Source organism: Oryctolagus cuniculus, chromosome 11 (assembly GCF_051225735.1).
Source record: "Oryctolagus cuniculus isolate XC-2025 breed Fujian yellow rabbit chromosome 11, ASM5122573v1, whole genome shotgun sequence".
NCBI lineage: Eukaryota > Metazoa > Chordata > Mammalia > Lagomorpha > Leporidae > Oryctolagus > Oryctolagus cuniculus.
In genome coordinates this window covers 73,956,363-73,975,221 of record NC_142877.1, presented here as the reverse complement: position 1 = coordinate 73,975,221, position 18,859 = coordinate 73,956,363, and the positions used below count along the sequence as shown (strand labels likewise).

At 38.6% G+C, this 18,859-nt stretch overlaps 1 pseudogene; it reads right to left on the bottom strand.

Moving 5' to 3' along the window:
• Nucleotides 1–14,556: 14,556 nt before the first annotated feature.
• LOC100351486 (small ribosomal subunit protein eS10 pseudogene) lies at nt 14,557–15,031 on the bottom strand (annotated as a pseudogene).
• Between the last annotated feature and the right edge of the window lie 3,828 nt (nt 15,032–18,859).

Here is an 18,859-nt window from a genome sequence, read left to right as displayed (position 1 = left end):
TGTTTTTACAGTTGTCAGGGCTCATTGGAACTCCAGCTCATTTGTGACAAATGCCATGTGGTTCTGGGCGGCCCCTCAATCAAGTTGCCACAGGACTCAGCATCTACCAAAAAGTGCCCCAGAATTCTGTACAACTCTTCTCCTCCACATTGGAGAGTGAGAACACATGTGACCCCTAGATCAATGCAATGCCTCAAATGTACTTTGGACAGGTGTGAGCCAGCCTAATACGTGTATATTTTCAGCTTCCAAATATCATTAATCTCAGTCAGTGCTAAATTTGAAACATAAAATTATTCTTTGCTGTTGTAATGCTATTTTATTCCTGTATAGCATGTAAATTCTCAAATACTTTTCTAGAACACTTATGCCTTTCTAGGATTATGTTCTATATAACTGTGAACTCAATGCTTGGGCTTTAATGATGAATGGATATAGAGACTAAGTATAAAATAGTATTGCCCTTGGGGGCAGGTGCTGTGACACAGAGGGTTAATGCCCTGGCCTGAAGCGCTGGCATCCCATATGGGAGCTTGTTCGAGAGCCGGCTGCTCCACTTCCAATCTAGCTCTCTGCTATGGCCTGGGATGGCAGTAGAGGATGGCCCAGGTCCTTGGGCCCCTGAAACCACATGGGAGACCTGGAAGAATCTTCTGGCTTTGGATTGGCGCAGTTCCGCCGCCTGTTACTGACAATTGGAGAATGAACCATTGGATGGAAGACACCTCTCTCTCTCTCTCTCTCTCTCTGCCTCTCCTCTCTCTGTGTAACTCCGACTTTCAACTAAAATAAATAAATCTTTAAAAAAATAGTATTTCCTCCATTTCTGCCACCAACTTGAGCTGAAGTCTACTATTAGAAAAGTCCCCAATTTGTATATAACATTTATAATTCTAGTATATTTGGCTTATGATGACTGTATATACTTGATATTGACCTTCTAAAAATCAGTTGTATTCCCTAGAAAATGAAGATAATCAGAAGACTTCATGAGATTTTTGTGAAATGAGACAGGCATCTGAAGGTATGAAGCCTAATGTAACATATATGATAGATCCTCCAAAAAGAATTTGCCAAAACCTGGCAAAACACCTCCATATTCCTCTTTGTGTAGATCCTTACGCTGAAGAGACAAAATTCAGGAAAATATAAAACATTCATTGATCATACTTAAAGGTATAAGAAACATTGTATTTTGGCTGGAAAAAACAAAACCACTATGGTCACTTACATTGTAGTAAGAGAAGGGTTGCCTACAAAGGCTTTCTCAAGTATCGACCTGATATTATTGCCATGAAATCTCCTAGAAGGAGAGAAAAAACAAATTATAGAAAATCACATGTAGGGTAAAATGATTCAATAATTCCCCTCCATCCTATGGCAATAATAAGCTCCTTTAGTAAGCAGAGGACAAGGTAAAATTTCTCTTTGCATCTTGAACCTTATGTGCCCTAAGTGTTTTAGGGTTCATTTTCCTCCATATCCTTGTTAGCATTTGTTTTTTGATGTTTGAAAATAATCATTCTGGGGCTGGTGCTGTGGCGTGGTGAGTACAGTTGCTGCCTTTGATGCTGGCATCACTATGGGTGCTGATTCAATTCTTAGCTCCTCCATGCCCTATCCAGCTCCCTGCTAATGCGCCTGGGAAAGCAGCCAAGATGGTCCAAATCCTTGGCCCCTGAACCCTCATTAGAAATCTGGAAAAAGTTCCTGGCTTTGGCCTGGCCCAACCCCTGCCATTTGGGCCATCGGGGGAGTGAACTAGCTGATGGAAGATGGGTCTCTCTCTCTTTCTCTCTCTGTAACTGTGCCTTTCAAATAAATAAAATAAATCTTTAAAAAAAGGGAAAACAAGAAAATAGCCATTCTAACTAGTGTGAGATGATAACTCATTGTGGTTTTTATTTGTATTTCACTGATGGTTAGCGATACGGAGTAGTTTTTTACCTATTTCCTGGCCATTTCTAGCCCTTGTTTCAAACAATGTCTGTTTATGTTATTTGCCTATTAACTGGATTGTTTATTTTGTTGAGTTTCTTGAGCTCCTTATATTTTTATGCCACTGGCATGCCATGAGTTCAACTTTTCAAGATTCTACATGTGAGATCATGCAGTATTTGGCTTTCTGTGCCTGGCTTATTTCACTCAGCATAATGCCTTCCAGGTTCATCTTTGTTGCAAATGACATAATTTCTTTCTTTCTTAAAGGTTGAATAATATTTCACTGGATGTGAAGAAAACATATATGCATATATTTATGCAGCTACATACACATACACACAAATATGAATGTCTTCAAAATTCATGAAAAATGCATATTATCATGAAGTTTTTGAAGACCTTTCATATGCATGGATTTCAAAAATTTTTGTACCAAAATAAACTTATCTTTTAACTTCATTTTCAGAAACTTTTAAAAATATGCTTGTGTGTGCATGTGTACTTTTCTTCTTTATCCATTTAGTCATCAATGGGTGTTTAGGTTGTTTCCAAATCTTGGCTATTTTTTTGAAGATTTTATTTATTTATTTGAAAGGCAGAATTACAGAGAGGCAGAGGCAGAGGCAGAGAGAGAGAGAAAGAGAGAGAGAGAGAGAGGTGTCTTCCATCTGCTGGTTCACTCTGCAAATAGCCATGATGGCTGGAGCTGAGTCGATCTGAAGCCAGGAACCAGGAGCTTCTTCTGGGTCTCCCATGTGAGTGCAGGGGCCCAAAGACTTGGGCCATCTTCTGCTGCTTTCCCAGGCCATAGAAGAGTTGGCTTGGAAGTAGAGCAGCCAGGACTCGAACCGGCGTCCATATGGGATGCTGGCACTGCAAGTGGCAGCTTAATCGGCTACACCACAGTGCCAGCCCCTCCCAGAGGTTTTGATATGTTGTGTTTTCATTTTCACTTATTTCAAGAGTTTTTGATTTCCATTTCAATTTCTTCAATGACCCGTTGATCATTAAGTGGCACAGTGTTTAATTTTTAAGTATTTATGAGCGTTCTACTGTTCTTCTTGTTGATTTGTTTTATTACTTTATAGTCTGAGAAGATAGATAGTATGATTTCAATCTTCTTAAGTGTGCTGAGACTTGATTTTTGACATAATATATAGTCTATTGTAGAAAGTGTTCCATGTGCTGATGAGAAGAATGTGTATTCTGTAGCCATTGGGTGAAATGTCCTAAATAAATGTCTGTTAGGTCCATTTGCTCAATAGTATGTTTCAACTCCAATGTTTTTTTTTTTTTTTATTGGTTTTCTGTATGTATGGTCTATCTATTGATGAGAGTGGGGTATTAAAGTCACCCACTATTATTGTATTGAAGTCTATATCTTCCTTTAGGTGTAATAGTATTTGTGTATATATCTGGGTGGTCTTCAGTTGGGTACATATCTATTTGTGATTGTATGTATTCCTGCTGAATTGAACCTTTTATCAAAATATAATGTCCTCTTTATCTTTTTTTAGAGTTTTTGATTTAAAGTCTGTCTTATCTGGTATCAGGATAGCAACACCTGCTTGCTTTTGGTTTCCACTTGCCTGGTGTATCTTTTTCCAACTGTTCACTTTCAGCCTGTGCATATCTTTGTGATGTGAATTTCTTGTAGGCAGCATATAGTGGGATCCTGATTTTTTGTCCATTCAGCCAACCTATGTCTTTTGGTTGGTAAATTTAATCTGTTTACATTCAAGGTTGGTATTGATAGACAAGAATGAAGACCTGTCATTTTGTTGATTGGGTAATGATTCTACCTGCTCTGTCAGTGAATTTTGTAGTGACATGTGTTTCATGCTTACTTCTAATGCAGAACAGCCTTCAGAATTTCTTGTAAGGCTGATCTGGTGGTGGTAAATTCGCTCAGTTTTTGCTTATCTGGAAAATACTTTATTTCTCCTTCACCTTTAAAGGATAGTTTCACTGGCTATAATATTCTTGGTTGGATTTTTTTTTTTTCTTTTAAGGTCTTTTTCTTTTAAGAGTTTTTAAGACTCTCTTCTGGTTCATAGGTTATCTGCAGGGACATCTGATGTTACTGTCTTTAGGATTCTTTCCTTGTTTTTAACTTTTGGCAATTAGATGAAGATATATCTTGGAGAAGACTTTCTGGTTGAGACTGCTTAGGGTTCTTTGAGATTTTTTTTTTTTATCTAGATGTCCATGTGTCTTTCAAGACCTGGGGAATTTTCAACTGTTATTTCATTTAGCAGGTTCTCAGTACCTTTTCATTTTCCTCTTCTTCAGGAATAGCTACAATATGAATATTTGGTTGTTTAATGGTGTCTGTTAGTTCACATAGACTTTCTTCATTCTTTTTAATTTTTTTCTCTTTGTTTTTTTTCTGATTGGGTTATTTCAGAATTCTTGTCCTTGAGAACAGAAATTCTTTTTCCACTTGGTCTACTTTGCTGTTAAAGCTCTCAATCGTATTTTTTTATTTCACTGGTGGAAGATTTCATCTCTATAATTTTTATTTGGTTCTTTTTAATGATTCTATCTCCTTAGTAATATTTTCATTCATGTCACTCATTGATTTTGAGAAATATTTATTCAGGTCTTTTGCTCATTTATTAATAAGGCTATTCATTTTTTTCCTATTAAATTGTTGAATCACTTATTACTTGTACTTTGGATATTGCAAGTATTTTCCTCCATTCTGTAGATTGTTCACTCTGTTGATTGTTTCCTTTGCTGTGTAGAAGATTTTTAGTTTGGAGCAAAGCCATTTATTTAGTTTTGATATTTTTTATATTTTTGGGGTCATGTCCAAAAAGATATTTTTTTTAACTTTTATTTAATGAATATAAATTTCCAAAGTACAGCTTATGGATTACAATGGCTTCCCCCCCATAACGTCCCTCCCACCCGCAACCCTCCCCTTTCCCACTCCCTCTCCCCTTCCATTCACATCAAGATTCATTTTCGATTCTCTTTATATACAGAAGATCAGTTTAGCATACATTAAGTAAAGATTTCAACAGTTTGCAAAAAGATATTTACTCACCAAAATGTCAAAAAGGTTTTTCTATGAGATTCAGGTCTTATGTTTAAGTCTTTAATCCATTTTTAGTTGATTTTTATATATGGTGGGAGATAAGAATACAATTTTATTGTTCCACATATGGATATCCAGTTTCTCCATTACCATTTATTGAAAAGAGTGTTCTTCACTCACTTAATGATCTTTTCATCTTTTTCAAAGATGAGATACATTTTGTGTAGATTTTGTTGAAATCAGGTGTTGGGATTATACTGGCTTTCTTTTATTTTCCCTCAGTATTGTTATCACTATTTGGGGTCTTTTGTAGTCCTATGTAAATTTTACGATTTTTTTCTTTTTGTGTTAAAAATGCAACTTAAATTTTGATAGAAATGGTATATGGAACCTTCAGATTGCTTTGGATAGTAATGACATTTTCACAAAATTAATTCTTCCAGCCTATGAACATGAGGCATCTTTGCATTTATTTGTGTCTTCCTTATTTTCTTTCAGCAATGTTTACAGTTTTCATTATATAGATCTTTCACCTTCTGCTTACATTTATTCCTAGGTATTTTATTTTTCTGATGTGATATAAATAAAATTTGAAAAAATTTTTTTCAAATAGTTCATTGTTTTTAGAAACGTGACTTTTTAAAAAAGATTTATATTTATTTGAAAGGTGGAGTTACAGAGAGGGAGAGGCAGAGGCAGAAGAGAGAGAAGTCTTCCATCCACTGGTTCACTCCCCAAATGGCTGGAACAGTGAGAACTGGGCAGATCCGAACCCAGGGTCTTCCACGTGTGTGCAGGGCCCCAAACACTTGGGCCATCTGCTACTGCTTTCAGAGGGGCATTAGCAGGGAGCTGGATCAGAAGTGGAGCAGCCAGGACTTTAACTGGTGCCTATATGAGATGGAGGCAGCAGCTTAACCCACTATACCACAGTGCTGGCCCCACATTACTGATTGTTGTATGTTGATTTTGTCTTCTATAACTCTGCTGGTTTATTTATTAGTTCTAACAGTTTTCTGGTGGAGTCTTTTAGGTTTTCTATACATATGATCATGTCAGTCACAAATAATGACAATTCAACTTCCTAATTTTCTTTTTTTGGATGCCATTTTTTTTCTCTTGCCTCCTTGCTGTGGCTAGGATTTCCAGTACTGTGTTGAATATGAGTGGTGAGAATGGGCATCCTTAACTCATTCCTGATCTTAGAGGAAGAACTTTCAACTTTTCACTGTTGAGTGTGATGTTAGTTATGGGCTTGTCACATATGGTTTTTATTATGTTGGGAGATATTCCTTCTATAGGCAGCTTGTTGAGATTTTACCTTGAAAGGATGTTCAATTTCATCAAATGCCTTTTCTGCATCTAATGAGACTGTTGTGTGACTTTTATCCTTCATTCTGTTAATGTGATCAGTATTTATTGATTTATATATGTCGACACTCATCATGGTGCATAATCCTTTTGATATGCTGTTGAATCCAGTTTGCTAGTATTTTGTTGAGGACTTTTACATCTCTGTATATCAGGGATATTAGTCTGTAGTTTTGTCTTCTTTTAGTGGTCTTGTTTGGCTTTGGTATCAGCATAATGTTGGCCTTGTAGAATGACTTTAGAAGTATTCCATCCTCTTCAATTTTTTGGAAGACATTTTCTGATTATAGTCATTTACTAGCATTAATTTCCCTCTTAAATTGTTTTTGCTGTACTCCATAAATTTCAGGGTGTTGCTTCCATTTTCATTCACCTCAAAATATTTTTGGGCTCCCCTGATGATTTCTTCATTGATCTATTTGTTTTTCTATAATGTGCTGTTTAATTTCCACATATTGGTAAAAATTCAATTTTTTTCTGTTCTGAGTTCAAGTTTCATATTATTGTGTTTGGAAATGAAATTGATGTGATATTTTAAAGATTTATTTATTTGAAAGGCAGAGTAACAGAGAGAGAGAGAGAGAGAGAGAGATCTTCCATCCTTTGGTTGATTCCCCAAATGGCTAAGCCAGGAGTACAGAACTCCTTCATGATCTCCCATGTGGGTGGCAGGGGCCCAAACACTTGGGCCATCTTTTACTGCTTTCTTGGGTACATTTGCAGGGAGCTGTATGGGAAGTGGCACAGCTGGGACTAGAACCAGCATTGCAGGGGGCACGTTAGCCCACTGTGCCACAATGCTGGCCCTGATATTGATATTATTTCAATCATCTTAATTTTGTTAAGGCTTATTTTGTGTCTTAACATACTAACTCCTCTGGAAAATGTTCTATGAGTGCTTGAGAAAAATGTAGATTCTGTTGGATGGACTGTTGTATATAATATATATTATATAATATAGTTTATATACTATGTATAATAATGATGTCATATATGTTTGTATCTATCTTTCTATCTATAGACAGACATATATGCCATATATAGATCCATTTTGCCTGGAATGTTTAAGTTTGCTGTTCTCCTTTAGATTTTTTTTTATCTGGATGGTCTATTCATTGCTGAAATTTGGGTATTGACATTCCCTGCTGTTATTATATTACTTTTTGTTTTGTTTTGTTTTTGACGGGCAGAGTTAGAGTTAGACAGTGAGAGAGAGAGAGAGAGAGAAAGGTCTTCCTTTTCCATTGATTCACTCCCCAAATGGCTGCCACGGCCAGTGCGCTGTGGCCGGCGTGCTGTGCCTATCGAAGCCAGGAGCCAGGTGCTTCCTCCTGGTCTCCCATGTGGCAGGGCCCAAGGACCTGGGCCATCCTTCACTGTGCTCCTGGGCCACAATGGAGAGCTGGACTGGAAGAGGAGAAGCCAGGGACAGAATCCAGCACCCCAACCGGGACTAGAACCCGGAGTGCTGGCACTGCAGGTGGAGGATTAGCCTAGTGAGCCCTGGCGCTGGCCATTTTACTTTTAATTTGAAAAACAGAGACTGTGAGAGAAGAAAGAGACCTCCCCTCCACTGGTTTACTCCCTAAATACCTGCAATAGCCAGAGTTGTGCAAAACAAAGGTGGGAAGTGGGAACTCAATCTGAATCTTCAACGTGGATGGTAAAGACTCAGCTACATCTGCCATCACTTGCTTTCATTCAGGATATGCATTAACAGGAAGCTGGAAACAGGAGTGGAGCTAGGACATGAAGCCAGGCATTCTGGGTATGAGATGTGGGCATCCCACACAGAAGCTTTAACCACTCTATCAAACGCTCACTCCTGTTGTATTCCTTTTTATTATTTATTTAGCTCTGTTAATATTTGCTTTATTTAGGTGTTTTGAGGTTAGGTATCTATATAGGCAATTGTTATATTGCCTTAGAGAACTGACCCCTTTATCATTATGTAGTGATCTTTTTTGTTTCTGGCTCCACTTTTTGACTTCAAGTCAAGCCTGATGCAAATATAGTCACCTTTGATTTCTTTTGCTTATTGTTTGCATAGAATATCATTTTTTCATCCCTTCATTGATAGCCCATGTGTCCTTAAATCTAGAGTGAATCTGTTATAGGCAACATATTGTTGAATCTTTTTAAAAGATTATATTCTATTACTCTGTTTTTTGAGAGTTTAATTCATTTGTATGAACTAATTATTAATAGGTAATGATTTATTATTTTCCTATTGTTTGTTGGTTTCTGTGTATTTTGTAGTTCCTTTTTCCCCCTTCTTTTGTCTTCCTTTGTGATTTGATTATTTTTAAGGTGGATGCTTTGATTGCATTCTCTTTATCTTTTTAGTATCTACTACAGGTTTTTCCTTGTTCATATTAGGCTAATATAAAATGTCTTATACTGGTCTGTTTTAAGTTGATAACAACTTGACTACATACAAAAATTCTACACTTGAACTTCTCTCCCCATTTTGTGTTACTGATGTCATAATTCACATAACTAAATTTCATTTATTATATATCCACTTACAAGTTACTGTGACTAGAGTCATTTCAATACTTTTATCTTTTAACCTTTATACTAGAGTTAATAGTGATTTGCAAGCCCCCATTATAATACTAGAGTAGTCGAATTCAGGATGCTTTTATATTATAAAGGGGGTTTGCAGATCACTTTAGCTCTAGTATGAAAGTGAAATTTGACTGTGTGAGCTGGGAAAGGGTAATGAATGTAATGTGTTAATGTCCTTCCTACACTCTTTTCTTGTTTCTGTGCTTTACCCAGGGGCTGTAATCTCTCAGCTGGAATCCCTAGCTCTTGTGAAGGTATTTTTGTATGGGCTAATTATTCAGATTGATGCTTTTTGGAGAGGATTTGTTGACATCACTCTGGAAAGGGCTTAATTTTCTAAATATCATATGTAAAATAGAAATAATAGTAGTTGTTAATCTAATAAAGTACTGTGGAAATAAAATAGGTCAGGTGCTTCCCACAATGCCAGCTGTATATATAGGGGATTCTCAGTAACTACTTGCTATTCTGGTTAATTCAGTAGGTGCAGAGGCAGTTCCTGGCAGAGAGATAGGTACTTTATCGACTGAAGGTAAGAAGGGTAAAAGAATAGACATTAAAAAATAGACATTCAAAATGATCGCTGTCACATCTCTGTCTACATAAACAGAAGGTTGCATCTATATCTCTATCTTCAGGAGCAAGGTGCTTAATCCTGCCAAAATTTTGTGGCATTTGGAGTCCATGGATCCAATGACAAATAGTAGTGTACCATGGGGGAGCATTTGGTGTGGCAGTGGTCATGGCTTGGGATTCCTATATCCCCAATTAGAGTACCGTCTTGGCTCTGCTCCCAATTTCAGCTTCCTGTTAATTCATGACCTGGGAAACAGTGGGAGATGGTTCAAGTACTTGGGTCCCTGCCACCCATATAGGAAACTCTGGTTGAGTTCTTGGCACCTGGCTTAAGCTGGCCTACTCCTATCTATTGTGGGTATTTGGAGAGTGAACCAGTAAATGGAAGATCCTTTTATTTTCTTCCCTGTCTCCATGCCTATAAAAAGAATGAAAAGAAAAATCCAACACTGAAATAGACACAAAATGTTCTTTGGGTAGCTTCTCCTTTAAGAATTTTGAAATTCCTTGGTTTTACTTAAAAAATGTTTTGCTTCCATTCTTCCCAGGAAATGTGGGAAAATATGTAGAAATCACAATGGTGGCATCATTAAAATCATCAATTCATCCCCCACTCCATGCTTTTTTTTTCTTTAAAGATTACATCATAGAATTTAGGGAAGGGTGTATGAATTTTAAGATCTGAACAACAGAGACAAAATATACTATTTAAAGAACAGTATACTTAGGGAACAGTAGGCTCCCACCTATGTAAAGATTCTTGAGATGAGCTGTGAGCCCACTGGGCATGTTTAGGAAAGACTTGGAGGGTGAGAGAATGTTATAGCCTTCCTGCAGCTGGAATGGATGAGGACGATAATATGGAGGAGAGCTCTGTGGGTCTATTTGTGCTTTCTGTGACTAATCCAAAATTTCCTTCCAGATCTTGTGGCTCTGAGACTAGGGTTAGAGCAGATAGAAAATGCTACTGCTTTGATGTTCATTCCTTATTGGTGGAGAATTCTCTACCTCTAGTGTAAATGCTGTTTGACTTAGGATGTGGTTAAGTCCTGAATATATTCACAGTAGAAGATGCATTTAATACACCTAACCTGTCGCTCCCCCTCTTCGTGGAGGAATGACACTAAACCCTGCCTAGGCTTCATATCCGAGTCACGGCACCATTATGTCGCTCCCAGTCTTCGTGGAGGAACGACAAAGGACCCTGCGCTGTTCTTTTGTCTGCTCGGCCCTTCCCGGGTTTGCTGCTGGTTCTTCCTGGGTTGGCTACCGTCCCTTCCACCTCCGTGGAAGGGCGGTTCCCCCTGCCACTTTCCCCACTTCCGTGGGGGAGCGGCACACCGCCGGCCGGCTCTCTCGGGGGCTGCTCAGGTGTTCCTTCAGATAGATGTTCCTGGTGCATATTGTCTCTCTCCTCCTTTATAGTCCTCTTCCACCAATCCCAACTCTGCTACCCACACGCCGAGTACGCTGCTCTCCTCCAATCAGGAGCAGGTCCTACAGTTTATTGGTTGAACTGGAGGCAGCTGTGTAGAAGTTGTTACTCCCTTCTCAGCGCCATATTGTGGGAGAGCAGATGCATAGAATAAGTCTTAATTCCAGTAACAGTCTAGTCTGAGTTGCTCCCCACACTAACCTACTGAACATCATAGCTTAGCAACACAGCACTCCATAGAATGTCAATTGTTCATCCACCTGATTTCGTGACTGACTGGAAGCTGAAGCTAACTGCTGCTGTTCATTATCAGGAGGCAGCATCATACTGCTTATCACTAGCTTGGGAAAAGATCAAAATTTGAAGTATGGTTGTTACTGAATGCATATCACTTTGTCACTATCATAGAGTAAAAATATTGTGAGTAGAACCTTTATAAGTTGTCTCCACATTTTCAGTCCTGCATTTATGATATTGACTCCTACTCTTCATATACCTAGAAACTCAAGTTCGATTCTGTGTCCAGTGTTGTACTCTACAGATGTGGCCAAGTTTTATCTCTTTGCTCTTTCTCCTAAGAGTTTAAAATAGAACTCTAAATTCTGAATCAAGAAGTTGAGTGTCCAATATGGGAGATAATTAAATAAGTTGTATGAACATTTGTAAATTGGAATATTTTATGGTTAAAAATATTAAAATTTTCTCTTGGAGAAATTGAAAGTTATAAACTGCAACTCCAATCTGCTACTATGAATAAGATGATAACCAAGGATTTTATTTTATTGTTTCGTAGAGGCTATTTGGATCTGTAATGTAGGAGGCATTTCAAAGTTTAGAAGGCCTGTGAGAAGAAAATGCCACATATGTTGAATTGTGCACACAGTTTTTAATGTGGAGGAATGATTCCCAGATTCAATGAGCTAGCACAGTTCTTCAGAGCTCTAAGTGTATTTGCAATTAAGAATCTGTACTTGCTGTGCACTAGTTGATTCTTTCTCTAGGGGATTTTTGTTTATCTGCAAAACTTCAAATCCAGGTATTGATCTGCATGCACAAAATCCTGTTGATTTAAGCGGGACTCCCCAAGGCTGAACAACAACAAATCGAGAGGCTCAATTTACTGAGCTTGGGTTTCAGGAAACATTTAATAGTGGGCAGTTTTGTTTTTTATTGTTTTACATTTAAGTTCCTACCAAAGCAGATTGTCTTTAAAAAGAGCTGCTGCCATCCAGACAACATTCAGTTACACATCCCTAAAGAAATAAGGAGTTCTATAAAAAAATCCACTCTACCTCGACCTCACATAAAATGGGCCTACAATAAGCCAAAAAGGATTAGGTGGATATCATGGTAAAACAGTGATAGAATAATGATGTCAAAGATGCAAAGCATGTACAGTGTTTGAAGATTCTTTAGTGGAGCCCTCAATAATCAAGGATGGAAGTGAAGAGGAATTTGGGATAATCTCATTTTGTCTGTTTTGGAAACTTAATAAAAGCTGGTATTAAATATTTCCGGGAGACGAGGAGGGGAAATAGCTTGATAAAACTATCACCTGTCATTGATTTCCTTGTTCAGAAAGGTTTTGTGTTTGGCATGCTTCCTGGAGTTTGGTCTTGAAAGAGATGAAGTCTGACCAAGCTGTAATGATGTTAGTGCTAATGCTAATAATGATGATGTTGATGGCTAATATTTATTGAGCATGTGGTAATTGGCATAGGTCCTGTGATAAGGGTGTGTGTGTGTGTAATCTCATTTGATACAATATCAGTTCATAACGGTTAGGATTAATTCCTCCAGCCTGGATGGCTGCATAGTGTGAAAGTTACAGAAAGGTAAAAGGGTTTATTTCGTCTTCTACCACTAATTTACTGTATGGCCTCATGTAAATCTTTTTTCTGTGTCTTGGTTTCTTAATCTGTAAAATAGTATAAGGCCTACTTCATTGGTTTTGAGAAAAATAAAAGGCTGGTAGCAGAGGTAAACTATGCTGAATACAGTAACCACAATGAGATGTGCTGTTGGGTACTGGGATCAGGTCACAGGAATACCTTCTGTTCTCTCAGAACTTTGGGAATGCAGGATTTCTTGGAGGACCTACCCTATAATTGGAAGCTTGGATTACAGGTGGGAGTGTCAGGAAGAAGTGATAGAATAGTGTTCCAAGTTGAAGGAGTAGTGTGTTCCTGGGGAATTGCCTACTGCTGAATAGCTGTGAAGAGAGAGGGGGATGAGATAGAGAATGCAGCAAGTTAAGCTTTTGAAGGATTTTGCATGACATTCTAGGAAGTTTGGACTTTCTCCTGAGGTCAGAGGGGAACCATGGAAGAGTTTAAATGGGAGAGTGACACAATTAGAATTGATTCTTGTGATGTGCACTCTCTTTGATATTAAAGACACTATGAACAGACACTATTTCTTGATTCTACATTTGAGCAAACCCATGACCTTGACTTCTTTTGTTTTGGGACTGTCATCATGTAAGTTAACCGATATTTGCTCCCTGCTACTTGAATTTCTGTTATAGCCTCTTGCTCTAAATTGCACCCTTGTCTGAGATGAATGATTTGGTTCAAAAAATGGAATAGGGACATCTCTGCTCATGGACATGAATGAAACACACAAATACATTTTTATTCATTTGTCTTACTGTTCAAGGATTATGTCCTTAATACATTAAATGCCACTAAAATTTCATCTCAGTTGACATTCAAAGGCTGTCTTCTGTATTGCAATCATTGACTGAGATTTGGCATGTATTCTGGCAAAGCAAAGTATTTTCCAATGTTAATCTAAGTAAACAATAATAAAAACACTTGGGATACCTTTTCCCTTTTTGCCTCCAAACCTGAGAGTTTATTACTTGAGTGAAACATACAATGAAATCTAGCTGCATGACATATTTTTGAGGGCAGGTGTATCTGTATTTCTTCTCAACTTGAATAGAAAATTGACTTTGTTTTTTGATCACAATCTTACATTCCCAAAAGATCACAAGAAAATCAACTTTTTTTTTAACAGGCAGAGAGACAGAGAGACAGAGAGAAAGGTCTTCCTTTTCCATTGGTTCACCCACCAAATGGCCACTATGGCTGGCACACTGCACATATCTGAAGCCAGGAGCCAGGTGCTTCCTCCTGGTCTCCCATGTGGGTACAAGGCCCAAGCACTTGGGCCATCTTCCACTGCATTCCCGGGCCACAGCAGAGAGCTGGACTGAAAGAAGGGCAACGGGGACAGAATCTCGCGCCCTAACCAGGACTAGAACCCGAGGTGCTGGCGCTGCAGGTGGAGGATTAGCCAAGTTAGCCACAGCTCCGGCCAAGAAAATCAACTTTTATTGATTATCAATTACTGTTTTATAAAATGTTTATCAAAATGTTAACACCTGCATAGTTGCAAGATTAAAGTTAATTGTGATAAAAATAAAGTTACATTGATAGAAATATTTCTGCTTTCAGTTTCTGGTAAAGCAGATTAAAATTCACATGAATGCTTATTTAGAATTTGATATGTCCTAGACTTGTGGTAAAATTAGGAAGTTGATCAGATAGTTGCAAATAATAATCTACATTTTTCTGTCTACAAGTTTCTTAACACTAAATAATCCCCTCCAACTTTACTGGGGTGACTGACCACATCCATGACCAAATCTGCCTCTAAACTGGAATCCAATTGCTGACCCAGCCCCAGCCTCGGCTTTCTGGCCTTCTTGTCGGCACCAAGGGTACAGCACAGTCTGTAAGTATCTCTGTTGGCCACTCCCCCTCCAGACCTTGGGCCAAGGCCTGCGAGTCTCAGGTCGGCTGTGGCGCAGGGTGGCAGGCACAATCTCTGGGGGGCAAGTGGAGGTAGTCCCGGAGATACTGGATGCCCTCGTTGGTAAGGTACCAGTAAGTGTCTCCAGGTGAACTGTTCCTTCATGTAGCCTCGAGACTGGAGTGACTGCACAGCCTTCGTGACGTGGAGGTTGGGCACATTCTTGTCTGCCAGCTCTGGGCGCTTTGGCATGTGGACATCCTTTTTGGCTACCATCACCCCATCCTTAAAGAGGAGTTCATAAATGACAATCGATTCTTCTTGGGCATCAGCATCGCAGTGGCTGTAGGGTTTCTATGGTTTAATACTAAAGGAAATTAAATGTCAGAGAACGGTGATACAACTTTTATTGGAAAATTTTAGAATTTCTTAAGAAAGAAAAATATGTATAATGGAAATCAAATATATTTGCTTTGAGTTGTTCGCAAAGTGATTTAGCACTCTTGGAGCATTTTATGTTTTACTAACACTGTTAAATCCCATCTGGTGTTTGTAAAGTCTTTTACTATCCCCTGCTGGGACAGGCAGACATTGGTTTGCATGACTGTGTGTTCCCAAAATATTTTTAAAAAGTATCTAGTGGATTTCTACCAACTGTAGCAGGAGGATAGAAGACCACATTTCCATTATAATATCTTCAGGAATGGAGACAAATGTCATCAGGTCACAAAAGATCCATCAGTTTTACACTGTGTGACATTTGGGGAGGAATGTGAATGATTAGTGGTTTTCAAAAGTTGTTTGGAATTCAACATCCTGTGTCGATATTACTTGAAAAATATTTATAGGTTCTGAGTCAGTGAGATGCAATTTATTATCCATGGAATTTATTCTAGAACATGTGGAATATTGCTGGGAATCTTAGTTGTTCCAATAAATTCCCTGGAAATATCATTATTGTCAATAAACAGATTGTTTTGCCTCTGAGTGATTTTTTTTTATTGTACTATGACAGCTGTACATTTCTGGAAATCAGCAAGATCTTTGTATAAAGAACAAAACAAGGTAATTTAGTAAGAATTTATTGAATTACCTCTATGTTCAAGGAAATCTGATAGGTATTGTGTGAAACAAAAAAAATAGATGTGATAGCTACTTTTGGGAAACTTGTAGTATAGGTTGGGAGTGAGATAAAAAATCAAGGTAACATACATTTCAAAATGAAATATAAATATGTTATAATAATGCTAAGAAAGAAGTTTGACTGGGGTATGAAAAAAAGAATAACTGGCCTTGAAGGAAAAGCATAGTATTAAAAAGTTATTTATTTATCTGGGAAAGAGGGGGAGAGAGAGAGCGCAAGCTCCCATCCAGTAGTTCATTTGCCAGATACCCATAATGGGTAGTGGTCGAGCAAGACTGAAGCTGGGAATTGAGAACTCAATCCAGGTCTCCCATGTGGGTGGCAGGAAACCAATTACTTGAGCTATCATCACTGTCTCCCAGGGCCTGCTTTAACAGGAAGTTGGAGTCAGGAACTAGAGAAGAGTATCAAACCCAGGTACTCTGGTATGGGGTGTGGGCATCTTAACTGCTAGGCCAAACACCTGCCATGATAAGTATAATTTTACTTCAAAGGAGGAGATAGAGCTCATTATATTTACTGTGAGCAGTGAATTTTATCATTTATAATATTCTAAGATAAAGTCATAAGAAGTCAGAATGTAGTAAATACAAAGTTATATGTGAATACTTGAATTGTAGTTTGACTCTGGAACTAGTAACATTAGCCAACCCTCAACTAACATTTATTGAGTACTTATCATGGATTGTAGTTGTAATACTGTATGTGACAGGCAGGATATCTAATAGCATGCGTTTTAGTGGAAGGAGAAATAAATAAATAATTAGTGAAAAAAAAAAACAGAGTAATCAGTAGTATAACAGAATAAAACTAAATGATGTGAAGGGATTGATTAAGGTGAGCTACTGGCCGGCGTCATGGCTCAATAGGCTAATCCTCCGCCTGTGGTGCCGGCATACTGGGTTCTAGTCCCAGTCAGGGCACCGGATTCTGTCCCAGTTGCTCCTCTTCCAGTCCAGCTCTCTGCTGTGGCCCGGGAGTACAGTGGAGGATGGCCCAAGTCCTTGGGCCCTGCACCCCATGGGAGACCAGGAGAAGCACCTGGCTCCTGCCTTCAGATCAATGCGATGCACCGGCCGCGGAGCGCTGGCCGTGGCGGCCATTGGAGGGTGAACCAACGGCAAAGGAAGACCTTTCTCTCTGTCTCTCTCTCTCACTGTCCACTCTGCCTGTCAAAAAAAAAAAAAAAAAAAAGTTGAGCTACTAAGCTTGTCAGGATTAAAGACCCTTCCAAGGAGGTGATATCAGTGAGGACTGAAGGACAGTGAGCTTTCTCTATGAAGATCCATGTGAAGACAATTCCAGAGCAAGAAACCCAAAGTTGGAACAAACTTGGAATGTTCCAGCAGCAGAAATAGGTTCTGACGATGGAAAGAGAACATGAAGAGAAGAGCATGAAGTGAGAGGTCTTGGCAGATCACCCAGGGTTCTGTGTGCAGGGTAAATAATTTGGATGTTTTAAATATGATGTGGGAATCTTTGGAATGTTTGAGCTACTTTGCTTTATGATTTACATTTTACAAAGATTACTCTGGCTTCTGGGTTAGGGAATGAAGTGGGCAAGTATGGAAACAGAGATGAATTAGGAGATCTTGCAGTAATCCAAGAATAGTGATGATTGTTTGGATTGGTGGGTGTGGTAGAGATGAAGACAAGATGAATGTCAAGGGTGACACACAGATTTTTAGACTGAGCAACTGCTAGAGTGGTGGTGACATTGGCTGAGTTGGGAAAGACTGGAAGATATAGAATTTTGGAAAGAAGTCCTCAAGCTCTATTTTCCAGTAGTAAGATGGCAGTGATAATAGATACCCTATAGGATTAAGAATTAACTGCATTAGTCAGCTTCATGTTACTTTAACCAAAATAACCTGAGAGGAGCCACTTAGGAGGGATAAAGGTTTATTTTGGTTCATGCTATGGAGGTTCACAGCACAAAATTAGGCAGCCCCATTTGTCTGGCATCTGATGGAGACTGGCGATGGAAAAGACTGTGCGGAGAACCAGTTTTTCAAGGAGAATCAGGAAGCGTAGAGACAGGGAGCTTGCTTAGCTTATATAACCAAACATTTTGTGAGAACTACCTTTGCAAGATAAGACCCGAATGACCTAACAACCTCCTGCTAGGCTTACCTCACGGACACCATCATTGAATCAAGCCTCCACCCTTAATCCATCAGCCATTAGTCCATTAACCATTAACATAAGACTTTGGGGATTAAGTGTCTGCATGAGGTTGGCGAGCCATGTCCTGTTCAACCGAATGAAGTAACTTGTATAAGGTGTCTGGCACACAATGATGGCTCAACCATTGCCAATTTCCTCTATTAAATAACAACTCTAAATAAACAGTCTCAAAACAGGTGAGGTGGAAATAAAATGATACTTTATCATGACTCCAGACTTAAAAATGTAGTGTATTTAAAAATTATCATCTCATTATGTTTTATGCAGGATTCATTATTTTATGGCCTTGTGTTAGATGTGCTGGCAGCTGTCAAAGCAATGACTCCTGGAAGAAAATATAAGTGGAGCCATGAGTGTGACATGTGAGAGTTTACATGATAGAGTTCAACGGTAGAGAACTAAATTGTTTTCTGTACACCTGCAATGTTATCCCCATCTGAACATATGCTAGTGATTGTTGGATTGTATTGTGATGCCCAGAGGCCTTTATTTTACGTTATGGTGGGACACTCATACCACTCTGTTAGATAACTCTGAACGTTAGACTTGCAATAGAATAATTTCTTCAGTATCTCCTATGTGCCATATGTAACAGTGACTAGCAAGAAAAGCTGATCGTGAGAACATGGTAGATCCTGTTAGAAAATCCTAGAGATTCACCCACCTTCAGCATCTCAGCCACTGCTCTAACCCATAAGGTTATCTCAAATGTGGTAATGGCAAGCTGTGAAACTGAAATGATTTTATAAAGGATTGCTACAGTATTTCAGTGGTTTTAGTGTGATTAGAGATGGTTGAGAGGCAGTTTCCACCACTAGAACAATATAACTTC